Below are 15,080 nucleotides of genomic sequence, written 5' to 3' on the forward strand. Positions count from 1 at the left end.
TACAGAAAAGATGCTCATTCTGCTAACTGTCCTATTCTAAGTTATACAAAGCAAAGCACTGTTTAAACTACTCTTGATAAGTTTTTTTTACAAATAAATAAAACTTTAATTCTGTTTCTTATGTTTTATATTATACTGTTTTACTACTTTTTTCATTTTTCATTCCTCTATACATTTATAACCGACGCAGTTTTTAATGTCTTGACAATTTTTTTTAAAGATCATAGAACTATAATTTTTCTCATTGATTATTATGATAGTTTTTGCACAGTTTTGTTAGTTTGTATGGTCATTTTTTTGGTCCTCTATACTTACTTACTGATAACAGTGGTTAATGAAGAAAGTAATTTATTATTTATTGATCTTTAATGACTATCAAATGAAAAGTTTTAGATAAAGTTAACTGTACTGAAATGTTATCAACATTATTTAAAAACAAACTTTTGTATGAAATTTATCTCCTCTGACCTGTTTGTTCAGCATTCTCACTACATTTTAAACCTTTTAAAAAACTGTATAATATGAAACAGAAAAAAAGTAAGCAAAGTTGTACTGTTCAATGATTTAAGCACTTATGCAACTCCACATAAATAAAACACTACATTGATCCCAGAATCCTCCTACTCTGGTCCCCACCCCAATCCCTTGCTGCTTCTTCTCCCCATATGTAACCAATATTCTGATTTGTATAAGCATTTCCTTGTTTTTCTTTATACTTTTAAGCAGGTATTCTAAACACTACAGTTTTTATTGCTTTTTGTACTTTATGTAAATGTACTCATATACATATCTTGCCTTTTTCAGTCAACACTGTACTTGTACCATTCATTCATGTTGTTTTGTGTAGGTTTTCTTATTGCTGTATAATATTCCACTGCATGACTACACATTTATTCACTCAAATATTCATGTGAGTTGTTTCCAGTTTGAAACTATTGTGAATGATGTCAAACTGTTCCAAATGACTACCAATGTATGCTGCTTTCAGCTGTGTAAGAGGCTGCTGCCGCCCTACATCCTCACACTTGATATTGTCCATTTTGAATTTTAGCTATTCTTGTAAGTATTTTGTGGTAAATCATTGTAGTTTTAACTTGTTTCCCCAATTACTAATGAGGTTAAGCATCTTTTCATGTTTATTGATCTTTTGGATTTTTCTCTTTTGAGAAGTGCCTCTTCAATGCTCTTACTTTCTATATATCATGTATTGCAACAGGGCTGATTTGTAGGAACAATGGATATGTGCCATTAGAAGAATATGTATGATGCAAGTATCTTCTCTAATATTATTCTGTACCTTCTCTATTTCACTCTTTTGATGTCTTTTAGTGAACACGTTTTTATACTTGATATGGTAAAATTCATCAACCTTTTCCTTTAGGCTTAATATGAAAGCATAGGTTTTGAAATACCTTTTCTACAATAAGATCTTATATATAATCTATATTATCTCTTCGGTTTGTTGTTTTGCTTTGCACTTTTAATTTCTGATGTGGAATTAATTTTTGTGAATGGTATGAGGCAGCAGTCAACTTTCTTATGTATTATTTCAGTACCATTTTTTTATAAAGACCATTCTTTTACTTTTCTCTACAGTGGCACTTTGTCATAAATCACATTTATATAAATTTTAACATCCATTTTAGGGGTCTCTACAATTCCATTTGTCTGTCTACCTAGAGCTAATGATACACTATCTTAATAGAGCTTTACAGTATGTCTTGATATCTAAGAGAGCAAACCCTCCGACTTTGTTCTTCAGAAATGTCTCATTATTCTTGGTCCTTTGTATGTTAGAATCAGATTATCAAGTTGTACACATACACAGAGAAATATACTTATTGGGGATTTGATTGGAACTGCACTAAATTTATAGATCATACTGGGGAGAACTGATATCTATACAATACTGTGTCTTCCTATCCATGAACATAACATATCTCTCCAATTATTTCAGGTTTTTAAAATGTCCCTTAATAATGTTTTACAGTTTTAAGAATAGAAGTCGTATACATCCTTTGTCAGATTTATTGGCATGTATGTGATTATTTTTTGATAATGCTGGAAAGGCATATTCTTTATATTTCATTTTCTTTATTGTATACACAAAAAAACAAATTGGTTTTTGAACACCAACCCTAGATCCAGAGACTCTTCTAATCTCTACTAACTTATCTATGATTTTGGATTTTTTAAAAGTATATCATCTATCATATGTGAATGATGATTATCTCTTCCTTTCTAATCTTTTTTTTTTTGGTCACACTAGCTAGAACCTTTAATATTATGTGAAATAAGGAAATGGTAACAAGCATTCTTGTCTTTTTCCTGAACCAAAGCAAAAGCCTCAAAATTTCACAAAATGTCTGCTATAGGGTGTTTGTTGTTATTGTTGCTTTGTTTTATAGATACTTTTAATAGATTAAGTTCCTATATATTTCTAGTTTGCCAGGATATTTTTTATATTATGAACGACGTTGATTTTATCAACAACTTTTCCTATATCTATTATGATGATCATGTAACTTACTTCTTTTATTGTTAATGCAGTGAACTACATTGTTGATTTTCCTTTTAAACAACTTTGGATCGTTGGGATGAACCTAGCTCAGCTGCGATGTATGTGACAGGCAGAATAATGACCCTCAAAAGCTATCTATTTTCTGGTCCCCAGAAACTGTGACTATGTTATATTACAAGGCAAAGAGAAATTAAGATAGCAGATGTAATTAAGGTTGTAATTAGCTGACCTCAAAAGAGGGAGATTATCTTTTTTTATATATTGCTGGATTTGGTTTTGGTTTGTTACTATGTTTAGTAATTTTTGCGTTTATGTTCATAAGAGATATTGGTCCACTATCTTCCTTTCGTGTAATGTCCTTGAGAGGTATTTTGTTTGCTTCGTATTAAGGTTATGCTGGCCTAATAAAACAGTTGGGATATGTTCTCTCTTTCATATATGCATTATTTTTTTCTTAAATGTTTGCTATAGTTCACCTATGAAACCACTTAGCCTCAAGTTTTCTTTGTGGGAAGGTTTAAAATTATGGATTCTTTCTTTGTCATAGAACTTTTAACATTCTCTATTTCTTCTGTTAATTTTGATAAGCTGCATTTTCTAGGAATTTATCTACATCTAAAATTTCAAATTGACTTCAAAATATTCTTATAATTTTCCTATGAATATAAGATTATAAAATATTCTTTTCCATTTATTATAAAAGTTAATTTTGCATCCTCTATTTTCTTTTCCATAACACAAAGGGTTTATCAATTTTATTAGTCTTTCTAGAGAACCAATTTTTGGCTTTATTGAATTTCACTACTGTATGTTTGCTTGCCATTTTATTATTGCTGATTTCTTTCTATCTGCTTACTGTGGGTTTAAGAGGCTGCTCTTTTTAAAATTTATTGATATAGATATTAACTTATTGATATTCAGCTTCATTTCAAGTATATGGTTTTAAAGCCATAAATTTCCCTCTAAGCATACATTAACTGTATCCCTCAAAATATTTTGATATTGTTTCATTATCAGTCACAACAAAATATTTACAATTTTACATTATGACTATGATTTCTGCATTATGATTTTTGTTCTATTTTTATTTGACCCATGGATTATTTGAAGGTGTATTATTCTAAATAACAAACATATGGAGATTTCCTAATTATCTTGTTACTAATTTCTAGCTTAATGGCATTGTGGTCAAAGAATATACTCTGCATAATTTCAACCCTTTACAATGTATTTATATTTATTTTATTGCCCAGCATAGTCAATTATACATAAAGAATGCATGTTTTGTTGTTGTTAGTTGCAGTGTTCTACATATGTTCATTAGATTTTAATTTTAAATCCTAACATAGATTTTTTTAATTAAAAATAAAATTATCTACAATACTGCTTATGACAGCAGGTTCAACAAATAAGTATATTAAAAGCCCTCTTTTAAAAGAGTAAATAACACTATCAAAATCTAACTATAGCAAAATGTTTGACAGAATTCTAAATTAAAAAAATATTTTGGTGACTATTATAATAACAGTGCATTGTGTAAGTTATTTTCAGAATGTCTTCTGTTGGTCCAAATTGAGACTATATATGTGTGTATGTGCGTGTGTAAATGTAAAAAGCAATATATATGTAAAGTGTTCAAAACAACCCAAGATCAGGCATCAAAGTGAATGTATGCTTTAAAATAAAAAAAATTAAGTACCTAAAATTTTCATTTTCAGAGCTCAGAAAAGATGTGTAAAATTTATTTAAATTGTTTAAAAAATTTCTTTAACTTTTCCAGACATATAAAAATTGAAGGAATTCTCCACTACAAGGCCTGCACTACAGGAAATACTGAAAGGAGTCAGCTCACTTAAAAAATGATAAAGAAAATACAGGAGTAAGGTGACTAGCAGGATGATAGTAGCTGAGGAGTGCAACCCTTAATAGGAACAAGGCATTATAAACTTAAAAATAAGAGATTTGCTATAGCAAGATAGTAATGAACATTCAGCATACATAGTGACTGAAAAGGGGAGGATTCAAAGATCCAAACTCACAAAGGGGAATGGAGGTAAGAGACGCGCAGAAGAAAAGGGATGACTGCATATATGTATGTATGTGTGTATATATATAACTATCCTTTACATATTCGTAATGGTAACCACATGCCAAAGGTTCAGAACTAAAGTATATAACATAAAACAAAAAGGACCAGAAGGAAAACCCATAAAAGCCAACCAAAATAAAGAAAACAGAAACACAAGGACAAGGAAGCAATGGAAATACCGAGCTACCGGAAAACAAAAGATAAAATGGCTATAAGAAGACCTCATATTTCAATAATCACCCTAAATGTGAATGGACTGAACTCATCAATAAAAAGGCACAGAGTTGCAGAACGGATCAAAAAACAAAACCCAACCATGTGCTGCCTCCAGGAGTGACATCTCAGCTCCAAAGGCAAATATAGACTCAAAGCGAAAGGGTGGAAAATGATATTTCAAGCAAATGGCATTCAGAGAAAAGCAGAAATAGTGGTACTAATATCGGACAAAACAGACTTCAAAATAAAAAAATACAGAGAAAGATACTGAGAGACACTTCATAATGGTAAAGGGAATCATGCACCAAGAAGACATAACACTTATTAATATCTATGCTCCCAAACAGGGAGCCCCAAAATATGTAAAGAAATTACTAACAGAAATAAAAGGAGAAAAAGACCAAAACACTATTGGAGTAGAGGACCTAAACACCCCACTGTTGGATATGGACAGATCATCCAAACAGAAAATCAATAAGGAAATAACATCCTTATATGACACATTAGACCAAGTGGACATAATTGACATTTACAGAGCTTTCCATCCCAAAACAGTTGCTTATATATTCTCTCTAGTGCACATGGAACATATTGATTGGGACACAGAGATAGCCTCAACAAATGTAAGAGGGTTGAAATCATACCAACCATATTGCCTTGAAACTAGAGATCGACTGTAAAAGAAAGGAGAAAGAACCACAAATACACGGAGATTAAACAACACACTACTGAAGAATAGCTGGGTCAGAGAAGAAACAAAAAGAGAGATCAAGAAATACATAGAAACGAACAATAATGACAGTACAACATATCAAAACTTTTGGGACACAGCAAAAGCGGTCATAAGAGGAAAGTTCATATTATTACAGGCCTATCTCCAAAAACAAGAACGAGCTCAAATAAGCAACCTAATGCTTCATCATAAAAAACTAGAAAAGGAAGAACAAATGAGGCTTAAAGTCAGCTGAAGGAAAGAAATAATCAAAATTAGAGCAGAAATAAATGAAACTGAAAACAAACAAAAAAAACAATAGAAAAAATAAATACAACAAAGAGCTGGTTCTTTGAGAAGGTTAATAAAATTGACAAATCCCTAGCTAGACTCACTAAAGAAAAAAGAGAAAGGACACAAATAAACAAAATCAGGGATGAAAGAGGGGAAATTATGACAGACACTGCAGAAATACAAAGGATCATACAAGAATACTATGAAAAAGTATATAACACCAAATTTAATAACCTAGAAGAAATGGACCAATACTTAGAAAAATACAACCTTCCTAGACTGAATCAAGAAGAACTGGAAAATCTAAATAGACCAATCAGCAGTATAGAAATTGAAACAGTCATCAAAACCTGCCAAAAATTAAAAGTCCAGGACCAGTGGCTTTACCAGTGAATTCTACCAAACATTCAAAGAAGATTTAATATCTATGAATCTCAAACTCTTCCAAAAAACTCGAAAACGAGGCAATACTTCCCAACTCATTTTATGAGGCCAATATCACCCTGATACCAAAATGTGGTAAAGATAACACACAAAAAAGAAAACTACAGACCGATATCTCTCATGAACACAGATGCAAAAATCCTAAATGAGATACTAGCAACATATTAAAAAGATTATACACCACGATCAAGTGGGCTTCATCCCAGACGCACAGGGATGGTTCGACATACGCAAATCGATTCATGTGATACACCACATAAACAAATTAAAAAATAAGAATCATATGATTATATCAATAGATGAAGAAAAAGCCTTCAACAAGATACAGCATCCATGTATGATCAAAACACTTAACAAAATCGGCATAGAAGTAAAATACCTTAACATAATAAAGACCATATATGACAAGCCCTCAGCCAACATTATACTTAATGGTGAGAAACTAAAAGCCTTCCCTCTGAGATCAGGAACAAGGCAGAGTTGTCCATTATTGCCCCTGTTATTCAATATAACATTGGAGGTCCTAGCAAGTGCAATCAGACAAGAGAAAGATATAAAAGGCATCCAAATAGGAAACAAAGAAGTCAAACTGTCACTGTCTGCGGATGACATGATTCTCTATACAGAAAACCCTGAAGACTCCACAAGAACACTACTAGAAACAATAAGCAAATACAGTAAAGTCTCTAGATATAAAATCAATGTTCAAAAATCCATAGCATTCCTATACTCTAATAATAAAGTATCAGAAAAAGAAGTGGAAAAAATAATTCCTTTTGCAATTGCAACAAAAAAATAAAATACCTAGGAATAAATATAACAAAACATGTGAAGGACCTATATATGAAAACTACAAGACCCTGTTAAAAGAAATTGAAGAAGATACAAAGAAATGGAAAGATATTCCGTGTTCTTGGATTGGAAGAATCAACATAGTTAAAATGACCTTATTACTTAAAGTATTATACAGATTTAATGCAATCTCCATCAAAATCAGCAATTTTTAAAGAAATGGAACAAAAAGTCATCAGAAGCACAAAAGACCCCAAATTGCCAAAGCTATCCTGAGAAAAAAGAATGAGGCTGGAGGCATCACTCTGCCCGACTTCAAATTATACTATAAAGCAACAGTAATCAAAATGGCATGGTATTGGCAGAAAAACAGACACACAGACCAGTGGAACAGAATCAAGACTCCAGAAGAAAACCCATATTTATATGGGCAAATACTTTTCAACAAAAAAGCCAAAACATATAATGGAGAAAGGAAAACCTCTTCAATAAAGGGTGCTGGGAAAACTGGAAAGCCACCTGCAAAAGAATGAAACCAGGCTGTTATCTATCACCACACACCCAAATTAACTCAAAATGGATTAAGGACCTGAATATAAGACCTGAAACAATAAAATGCATAGAAGAAAACATAAGAACTAATCTCAAGGACCTTAGACTTAAAGAAGATTTTATGAATTTGACCTCAAAGGCAAGAGAAGTAAAAGCAAAAATAAATGAATGGGACCACATCAAACTAAAAAGCTTCTGTTCAGCAAAAGAAACCGTCAACACAGTAAAGAGACAACCATCCGAATGGGAAAATATATTTGCAAGAAATGCCTCTGATTAGAGCCTAATATCCAAAATATACAAAGAACTCATATGACTCAACAACAACAAAAAAACGAATGATCCAATCAAAAAATGGGCAGAGGACCTGAACAGACACTTCTCCCTAGAAGACATATAAATGGCCAATAAATATATGAAAAGATGCTCAACATCGCTAGCTATTAGGGAAATGCAAATCAAAACCACAATGAGATACCACCTCACACCTGTTAGAATGGCTATAATCAACAGGACAAGTAATAACAAATGCTGGAGAGGATGTGGAGAAAAGGAACCCTCAAACACTGCTGGTGGGACTGCAAATTGGTACAGCCACTATGGAAAGCGGTAGGGAGGTTCCTCAAAAAACTAAGAATTGATCTATCATATGATCCAGCAATCCCTCTACTGAGTATTTACCCCAAACACTTGAAAACCCATATCCAAAAAGACATTTGCACATCAATGTTCATAGCAGCATTATTCACAGTGGCCAGGACATGGAGCAACCGAAGTGTCCTACAATAGATGACTGGCTAAAAAAGCTGTGGTACATATACACGATGGAATATTACTCAGCCATAAGAAGAGATGAAATAGTGCCATTTGTAAAAACATGGATGGACCTTGAAATAATCATACTAAGCGAAATAAGCCAGACAGAATAAGTTGATAATCGCATGATATCACTTTTAAGTGGGATATAAACCTAAAAGCAACAAATGAACAGGACAAACAGAGACTCATGGACATGGACAATAGTCTAGAGGTTATCAGAGGGTAGGAGGTGGTAGAGGCAGACGTGAGAAAAAAAATTTTTAATCATTTCTTCAATTAAAAAAAAAAAACTTCTTTAGTTAACCTGAGGAAAATTAAATGGCTGCTTTAAAAAAAGTCATAAAATAATTAGAGTTAATAATAGCTTTTTGGGTTATATAAAGAACGTAAGAATTAGAAGTTATTATGTCCTCAATGACAAGTGATTAATTCCTTATACTCACTCATACATCAGTGAAACAACGAAGATATGATCATATATTGGTATTTCTGAATTTTTAAATGAATTTAATATTAAATAAGGAGATTTTTATATTAAATTATAGAAATAGTATTTTTACTTTTCATAAGAGCAGTATTTAAAGAATTATATTATGTGACCTAAGGAAACAGATTAGAATAAAATATTCTAATAAAAACAAATTTTAATAATTTTTGAGGGAGCAAATCTTTTTTAAGAAATGTCCTACACCTCTCTAAGGTTAGAAGCCACTTAATATGTATAACAGAACAATTAAATAATTTGAACACAAGAATGTTTAAATGAAGATATAATCTTCATGAAAACAGTTTTCCTAATAAACTTCTATGCAAATGACATATTTTTCCTAATAAACTTCTATGCTTTATAATTCTGACACGATTGGTTAATAAAAACAATTTTGAAATAAAAACTTCATATTAACATATCAAATCTAATTTTAAAAAATTTGCATTCCAATTATCTAAAATCATACATCTTTAAAGAAAGTGATTTAATTTAAAAAATATAAAAATTGTTTAAAAGTGTATCATAGACTTTTTACAACTTACTTTCCCCCCAAAATCTATAATGTATATATCTTAAACTTTTATTATTGTAAATAAACAACTGAAATAGACTGACAGTACCAATGAAAAAATATAAGCGTCTGCAGAACAAATTTAGAAATATATAAAATAACAAATTCCTCCTTTGTTATGAGCAGTAATCTTTAAAACTACTCACTGTTCATGAATCTCTAAAATTCTATACACAAAGAGATGATAAAGCCAAATTAGGCACTCATGAGAATGACTGTTAATCATGCTGCCCATATCCAGCTATTTGATTGCTCTAAGATGCTTTGGCTCTTGCTCAAAGAATTTGTCCTAAGTACGGTGCTATCTTTACCAAAAATAAATAAATATGTAGATAATTATATCTTTTAGTTCAAGTCACAATAGCAAAGTATTAAATTTTGACAGGCTAAGGTTGAAAAGAACAAACTACTATGTGAACTAAAGTAAAAAAGAAATAAAGAAATAGCAACACACTGCAATTCATTATAAACATTACTATTACATTCGAGATGAAAATTGGATGTTCATGAAATAATAAATAGTATTAAACACCTATATAGTGGAAATGAGATTCAGTATACTCGACTTACTAATAAGATCCACTAGAGAGTCGTAATCGTGTGATTCCATGTTACTCTCAAAGAAAATATGTATTTCTTTTAAATTAATCTAACCACTATTGAGACTTAATTGACAAATCATTATTTAAGCATAATATTGTTCCAAGATTTTGTTAGTGGTTTAAGAGATGTTAATTTAAAATTTGAGGTATGTAAACCTCAAATTAAACTATATGAAAAACAAGATCAAGTGTTCTTTATACTATTAATACCTCTAAAAATAATAATTACATATCAAATATGTTGTACTTTATATAAAAAGTGGCACTTTTAAACACTGCCATCCATCCATTCATCTAGTCATCCATTTATTGAACACCAATGAGTCAAACATTCTCCTATGGATTAGCTAGAATTTAGTATCTAACTGTATTTGTTAAGTGCAATGAAGTAAAAGTGCTATTTCCTCAAGGAAATGACATTTAAATTAGACCAAAAGCCAAAAGGTTTATTAGGAGTTAAGTAGCTAGGTTAGGGGAGTTGAAACGGCTACAGCAAAGGCACGCTGCGGTGTGTGTGTGTGTGTGTGTGTGTGTGTTAACTTTGAAGGTGCATCATAAGCAGAGGTGCTGAACTGCAAAGGCGCTTGATGCACCGGCAGATATGGACCAAGCCAGTGAACAGGAGTGCAGTGAGCAGAGACTGAGAGGCAGCAGGTGATCTGATCAAGTAGGACCTTGAAGGTCATTTTGAAGATTTTTAATGCTATCCTAATGGGAAGTCATTTAAGAATTTTAAGCAAAGGAGTGCCAAGATCAGCAATGGCTATTCATTCTACCTGCTCTATGGAGACTTGGGGGGTGGGGAGTAGTGATGGCAGAATAAATGCATGTGGACTGGTTGGAAGATCCAGTTATAAGATGGCTGAAGTAGAATGGTTGTCATTTAGTGATAAAGAAGCATGTCACTTCAAGATATATCCTAAGGGTAGAATCAACAGGACCAATGATGGATTAGATGTAGTGGTGAGGCCCAAAATACTAAACATTATTTCTGAAGCAGATCAATTATATCAACATATTATTTCCTATCCACAAAATCTATGGGTTAGGAAGAGATTTAAGACCAACACAGTAACAAGTACAACCAGGTAACTGAGATCACCAAGAGAATAACAATGGTATTTTGGGGCAGAGTTGTGGATGAATGACAGCTTTTAAAGCAAAACTGATCAAGAAGGTAAGAGCATTTAGTGGCTTTTTCCCCTTTACTTTTCCCTTATGTTTCATTACTCTCCTATATGACATATGCCTACTTTACCTATTTCGGCCCCCAAAGGAGAAATCTTAGATCTACTTAACTTCTCGGTTCCTCTACCCTGTTCTCATTCTCTATATCCCATAACTTGAGTTCACCTGACTTCTAGAGGGCCAGGTAAACACAATATTCCTAACGTTTCACTTTCCTATGCCCCTACCCATATGAAATGTCCTATTATTTTCTTTCTGTACCAGACAGCATAGCAAAAAAATGAAGATCTGCATTACTAACAATTTCACTTCTCCAATGTTTAACTATATCTTTCTCATGTGTGTGAGGGAACAGAATAGGTGGTGACTACTGACAATGGTAAAAGCCACACTATCCTGTGGAACTGTACATCCATAATGGCATGGATTTCATTTCTCTCTCTTTTGTTGAAGTTTACCATTCAAATGAGTGCTAAAAGGACCTCACTAAATATTTTAAGGCTAACAGTGAAGTGGCATACACTATAGGGAAAATTTTAATATTTACACATCAAAAATTCAGTAATTTATTGGCAATTTTTGAAGGAGAAAAAACTTTTCAGACCCCTAATATTAACTTAAACTATTTTTAATATGTTACTTAGCAGCATACAAATATAAAACCAGATGTAAAATCCTTAGGCTTATAGCTCTTATACAACTATAAAACTGAAACAGATTTAAAATTAAATACAACAAAACCAATAAAGTTCGAAATAACAGTATTAAATATGAAATCATTTTGCTTTAACTCATTGTTTGCTGTATGAATCTTATATCGACTGCTCCCAAAATCTGCTTTGTTTTTTTGATTATGCCTATCCTATTATGTGACATGAGCCTTTTCTCTATTTGAACTTCTTTGAAATTTTATTCATATATTACCTGATTGATACTACTTAGGCTTTCCTATGTTCAAATTCATTTATGTAGCAAGTACTGCCATCCTTAGGCTGAAACAAAGTTGTGCTATTTGGCACCAAAGTTATTTTAAACATAATCATAAACGAAGATCTAAACTTACTTGGCAAGACTCATTATAAGGTGGACATCTAAATGATTCAGAACGTGCTTTCATTAAGTCCTTTTAAAATATATATGTTTTTAAGTTTTAGTTCTCAGAAAACTCACAAACATTCAAAAATATGCCAGGCTGAGAACCATTCTGGGCCAAGCCAAAGACATGACTCAAAGAGACTGAATGAACTGCTCAAGAGGCAGGGCTAGGAACAGAGCCTATTTGTGTGCATGTGTGTTTTAACACACTCTGTTGCTTCTTTTTTTATTAAGATGAATTTATACAATATGCATTTTTTAAAACCATTCTAACAGTTCACTACCCAGGGGTTGAGCAAAATTTCACTTAAGATGAGAAAAAATGATTCTTTCACTAACCAAAACAGATGAACACATATTATTTAATAAACAGAAAAATACATCATCAGTACGTATCATAGATGAGAGCGACCCCACCACCCACAGACTCCTTCTGCATGTGATTTAAGCCAAGATACAGAAAATTTTATCTCCCTTCTCCACCAACTTTCTCTCATTTTCAGGCCAGGCCTTATCTTATCTTCAGATATATAATTCCAAATATTGTTTATCTCATATAGACAGCCCTATGAATAAACCTCAAAATCAACAAGTCCCAAATTAAAGTCATCATTTTCCCCTAGCAAAACCTGGCTCTGATATTAGTTAACAGCTCCAGAAACCAAGTTAGAAATAGTGAAATCTTCTTTGACTCCTTCCAATTTCACTATATCCAATCTGACCAAGAATATCCATTAAATTTCTAATAGACCTGTTGGCCTCAAACTGTCAGTATGTTCCTTAAAATTCTTAAAAATATTCACAAATAACCTTCGAAAATTTTTCTACAAATTTATATTTCTATTTTCTCACAAATACCAGGGGAAATGCTTTCCAATGCCTTTGTTATGGCCTATAAGATACACTATAATTTATTTGATATTCACTAATATATTTTGGTGACTTCCAAATTTTTGCTATAATAAATAATAATGGGATAACCTTTCATTATATAAGTCTTTATACAAGTATCAGGTTATTTTCTTGGAACATGAAAATTTCAAGGCCTTTGAAATATTTATTTTCAAATTGCTTCTCGTAAAATTATACCATTTTCATTCTCATCACACATAAGGGTATTTTCTCAACTCCATTATTTACTGTCTATGAGACATCTTGTATATCAATTTCTTCATCTTTAAAACTGGGATAGTAATAACACCTACCTCAAGGGTTTTTTGTGAAGGCTAAAATGGTTACTACATGTAGAGCTTTTAGAAAAATCCTTGGTGCTCCTGGACAACCAATAGGTCAAAGAAAAAGTTAAAAGAGAAATCAGAAAATATCTTGAGACAAACAAAAATGAAAACAAAACATACCAAAACTAATGGGATACAGCAAAAGCAGTCCTAAGAGGAAGGCTTACAGTGCTAATTGCCTATATTAAAAAAAAAGAAATATCTCAAATAAAAAACATAACTTTCCAGTCTACGGCCATGCTACCCTGAACACACCCCTTCCCAGTCTGATCTCGGAAGTTAAGCAGAGTTCGGCCTGGTTAGAACTTGGATGGGAGACCACCTAGGAAAACCAAGTGCTGTAGGTGTTAAAAAATAAAAAAATAAAAAATAACCTAACTTTCCAATTCAAGCAACTACAAAAAGAAAAAACAAACTAAACCCGAAGTTAGCAGAAGAAAGGAAATAAAGTTTAGAGGAGAAATAAATAAAATAGAGACTAGAAAGATAACAGAAAAAAAAATCAATGAAACTAAGAGTTGGCTTTTGAAGAAACAAACAAAATCGACAAAATTTTAGCTAGACAAAGAAAAAGAGAGGACTCAAACAACACACAGAAATACAAAGGTTCATAAGCAACTACTATGAACAACTACGTACCAATAAATTAGATAACCAAAATGGATAAATTCCTAAAAACATACGCCCTACCAAGACTGAATCACGAAGAAACAGAAAATCTGAACAGACCAGTAATGAGTAAGGAGATTGAATCAGTAATCAAAAACGTCACAAGAAAAGTCTAAGACCTGATGGTAATTTCTATTAAACTTTCAAAGAATTAATACCAATTCTTCTCAAACTCTTCTAATAAACATTTAAAGAAGAATTAAAGCCAATATTTCTCAGACTGTTCCAAAAAAATAGGAGAGGAGGGAACACTCCCAAACACATTTTACAAAGCCAGCAAACCCTGACACCAAAGCCAAATAATGACACTACAAGAAAACCACAAGCCAATATCCCTGATGAATATAGATGCAAAAATTCTCATCAAAATACTAACCAAAGTCAACAGGTTACTAAATACTAAACAAAGTCCACTAAGAGGATAACATACCATGATCAAATAGGACTTATCCCTGGGATGCTAACACTGGGTATTGTACACTAAGGATTAAAAGACCTAATCAAGACTAATCACATTTTATTCTAAAGTTGCATCTAGTCTATCAATTTTTAAAATTTCTAATATCTCAGTCATTAAATAATAAATATTAATAATAAAACATTAAGTGTATTATTCTTGGTTTAATCCTTTCTGGAAAGTAAACAATGAGTAGATAAAACTCTTCCATGCTATAGAAACAATATTTTGTAATGTAAGAATTCTGTACATTTTAAGACTTCCAAGATTGGTCTAAATAACAGGATCAACAAAGTATGCAGCTATACTAATTCATCTATTGTATAAGTTT

The 15,080-nt window shown here is 31.9% G+C and overlaps 1 protein-coding gene and 1 pseudogene across 1 annotated transcript in view; one reads left to right on the plus strand and one right to left on the minus strand.

Annotated features, from left to right (window-relative positions):
* The window catches only part of WASF1 (WASP family member 1), a 58,415-nt gene that overhangs the window by 19,451 nt on the left and 23,884 nt on the right, over positions 1–15,080 (minus strand).
* On the plus strand, positions 13,851–13,970 carry LOC120610578 (uncharacterized; annotated as a pseudogene).

The sequence above is a fragment of the Pteropus medius genome, unplaced genomic scaffold (assembly GCF_902729225.1).
Source record: "Pteropus medius unplaced genomic scaffold, Ma_sr-lr_union100, whole genome shotgun sequence".
NCBI classification, from domain to species: domain Eukaryota; kingdom Metazoa; phylum Chordata; class Mammalia; order Chiroptera; family Pteropodidae; genus Pteropus; species Pteropus medius.